The 3,377-nt window shown below is 38.9% G+C and overlaps 1 pseudogene; it reads left to right on the forward strand.

Annotated features, from left to right (window-relative positions):
* The first annotated feature begins 2,535 nt into the window (after positions 1–2,535).
* LOC132287302 (small nucleolar RNA R71) lies at positions 2,536–2,634 on the forward strand (annotated as a pseudogene).
* The last annotated feature ends 743 nt before the right edge of the window (positions 2,635–3,377 follow it).

A 3,377-nucleotide genomic window follows, 5' to 3' on the forward strand; every position in this document is an offset into this window, starting at 1 on the left:
AACTCAAGATCAATCAAACTTGAAGTTTGGATCGATCTAAGAACTTATGATCGATCTGAGAACAAATTCAATCGATGGGACAGAGAGGTGATTTGGATGCAGGTTGAATGCAGGTCGAAAATTTTCTAAGTGTTGGATGCAGGTCGAAGTTCGATCGATCGAATCCTCCTTAGAGATCGATCGAACTTACGCAAAATGCTCAATTTCAACATAAAAGTGCATGCAGTCCTAATCACAGCTCCTAGCAATGCGTATGAACCCAAAGCCAATATCTAGACTTTACAAGAAATGAAATTAAAGATAGAAATGAGGGAGGAATAGAGTTGTGACACCCTACGAAATGTCTTGCTAGTTTTTAACGTCTCTAGCAAGACGTTGGGCTCTTTTAGCCCAGATCAAACATCTTGTAGTGCATCCCGTCCTCAATGAGGTGATAAGTGCTTTGAACTCCACCCAACAAATGGTAAGCTCAAAAGATGTTTTTGGTCCTTGGTCAAGACAATCTTTGGGCTTTCACACCCTTTCAAAACAAGATTTTGAAATAACTTTCTTTGGTTTCAAGATTCAAGATGGACTTTTTAAAACTTTGGTCTCACACAAAACTCAATTGCTTCACATTTGAGGTCATAACATTTCTCTACAACATTAATCTCTTCATACTTGTCAAATGAATTGGGGGTTGGATTAAAAATATTTAACTTTACCTTCATGTGGCCAAATGAGATTTTCATTATCCCCGTCCTACAATTGATGTTGGCATTTGCTGTTGCCAAGAAAGGACGGCCAAGGATAATGGGAATTTGGCTCTTAGGATTTGGGACCGGTTCCGTGTCAATGACAACGAAATCAATGGAAAAGAAGAATTTATCAATTTTAATCAAGACATCCTTAATGATACCCCTAGGCTTTTTGATTGATCGGTCGGCAAGTTGTAAAACTACCGACGTCGGTTTCAAGTCTCCTAAGCCTAATTTGACGTATACCGAGTATGGAAGAAGATTAACACTAGCTCCTGGGTCAATAAGAGCCCAATTAATGATATGATCACCAATGATGCATGAAGTGGTAGGTGAACTGGGGTCCTTAAACTTTAGAAGAGTGTTATGCTGCAAAATTGAGCTTACTTGCTCGGTTAAGACCATTTTTCTAGGTGCTTAGCTTTTGTTCTTCCTCTTTTGGGTGCACAAGTCTTTCAAGAATTTGGCATAAGCTGGAATTTGCTTGATTGCATCCAAAAGTGGAAGATTGAATTTCACTTGCCCAAACACATCCATGATTTCATTTACTTTGGCCTTTTACTTGTCATTTCAAATGGATCCTTTTAAGGCATCTAGAAACGAAGCTTTTGGTTCAAAAACCTTTTCAAAATTTTTCTTTAAAGTCTCTTCAATATAAGAAGTTTTCAAATCATTTTGCAAATTTCTCTTTTCAAAATCACTTTTCAAATCACTTTTCAACACATTCTCATTTATATGGTCATGCACATGCAATGAAAGAGGAATATGATATGAAATGGGACGGGTGTCAACTTTTGGTTACACCGGTTCACTCTCTTCATTGGAAATACCCACTTGGTTGTCCACAATCCTTCCATTTCTCAAGGTAGTCACCGCATTGACATGCTCTATTGTGTGACCTTCCGATGAGGAATGAGTTTCCACAACACATTGTTGCTTTTATGGGGCATTCAAAGGCATTTTTCCCTTCTCTCTCTCATTTAAAGTGCTAGCTATTTGCCCAACTTGGGTTTCTAGCTTTGCAATGGATTGAGAGAAAGAATGATGTAATTGTGTGTTTGCCTCTAAAGTGCCCAAAGCGGTCACAACTTTCTCTTCAAAAGCAGGACTTTTAACATTTCCTTGGGAATATGATTGATTAGGAAAATGAGAATTTGAAAATTGGTTTCCTTGTGATTGGTATAATGATCTAAAACCTTGGGAACCTTGGCTTTGCATTGGAGGTGGAATGTACTTTCCTTGAAAACCACTTTGAGAAGGGTTTAAGCCCTCCCTTTGGCTTTTCCAAGAGAAGTTCGGGTGATTTCTCCAACTAAGATTGTAGTGATTGCCATAAGGATTGTTCTCTTGATTCACAATTATTGCATTTACTTGTTCATGATGCTCACTTTGCACATGTCCATGAGGACAATTAGAAGTAGAATGTAAAACACTTGAACAAGTCATACATGTCTCATTAGATGCATGATGAGAATGGTTAGGGAAGGAAGATACTTGATTCGCCGAGTTTTGGTTGATCAAAAATTGTTCAAACCTTTGAGATAATGATTTCATTTCGGCGGCAATTTCATTGGAGTGGTCGACTTGATGTAAGCCGACACTCTTCCTACCACTAGAATTTTTACCATTCTTTGAAGATAAAGTACAATGCAAAGAATTTTCACTCATGCTCTCATAAAAACGCCACACGTCATCCTCATGCCTATCAATGTAAGAGCCACCCATGGAAGAATCAACCATGCCTTTGTAATTGTTCGATAAGCTCTCAAAGAAATATTGAACTAATTGCCATTTGGGCATGTCATGATGTGGACACTTCCTAAGCAATTCATTAAAGCGTTCCCATGCCTCATGAAATGTTTCTCCATCCCCATGTGAAAATTCCCTAATTGAAGTTCTCATGGCATTGGTCTTAGAAACCGGATAGTACTTCTTCAAGAACTCTTGTTGCATTTATGCCCAAGAAGTTATTGAAAAAGGCCTAAGATTGTTAAACCAATATTTTGCCTTGTCTTTAAGGGTGAATGGAAAAATTTTAAGCCTTAAGACCTCTTCCAGCATGTCCGTGTATTTTACGGTGGAACATACTTCAAGAAACTCATCCAAATGCTTGTAAGGTTCTTCACTTAGAAGTCCATGATAATTTGGAAGCATTTGAATGGTTTGTGGCTTGATTTCATAATGATGTGCTCTAAATGGTGGCAATTGAATGCATGTGGGTGCATTAAATTCATTAGGCACATAGTGATCTCTTAAAGCAAGGGGAGGATTAGCAATTGGAGGTGCAACATGGGCACCTTGATTGCCTTAAATGATAGGTGGTGGTGGAGCATAGATTGGCCTTGGCATTCCCAGTGGAACTTGGCCTTGTTGTTGAGGTGGATGAATGAATGGCCTTGGCATGCCTAATGGGACTTGCATGTTATCATGATGCACATTGGGGTGGAGGATACCTTGTTGGTCTATGTGACCAAGGTCCTCCACATGGTCCTCATTATGTCCTTCCATTGATAAAATGGATTGACTAGAACTACCTCTTCCCCTAGGGTTTCGAACATTGGATTCAAGATAAAAATTTAAAGGGACAATAGTGGGTCTCAATGATCTACGACCATGTATGCACAATGCAACACAACAAGC

Source organism: Cornus florida, unplaced genomic scaffold (genome assembly GCF_030987335.1).
Source record: "Cornus florida cultivar Cherokee Brave unplaced genomic scaffold, ASM3098733v1 CherokeeBrave_3.0.0_Hap2_Chr11, whole genome shotgun sequence".
NCBI classification, from domain to species: domain Eukaryota; kingdom Viridiplantae; phylum Streptophyta; class Magnoliopsida; order Cornales; family Cornaceae; genus Cornus; species Cornus florida.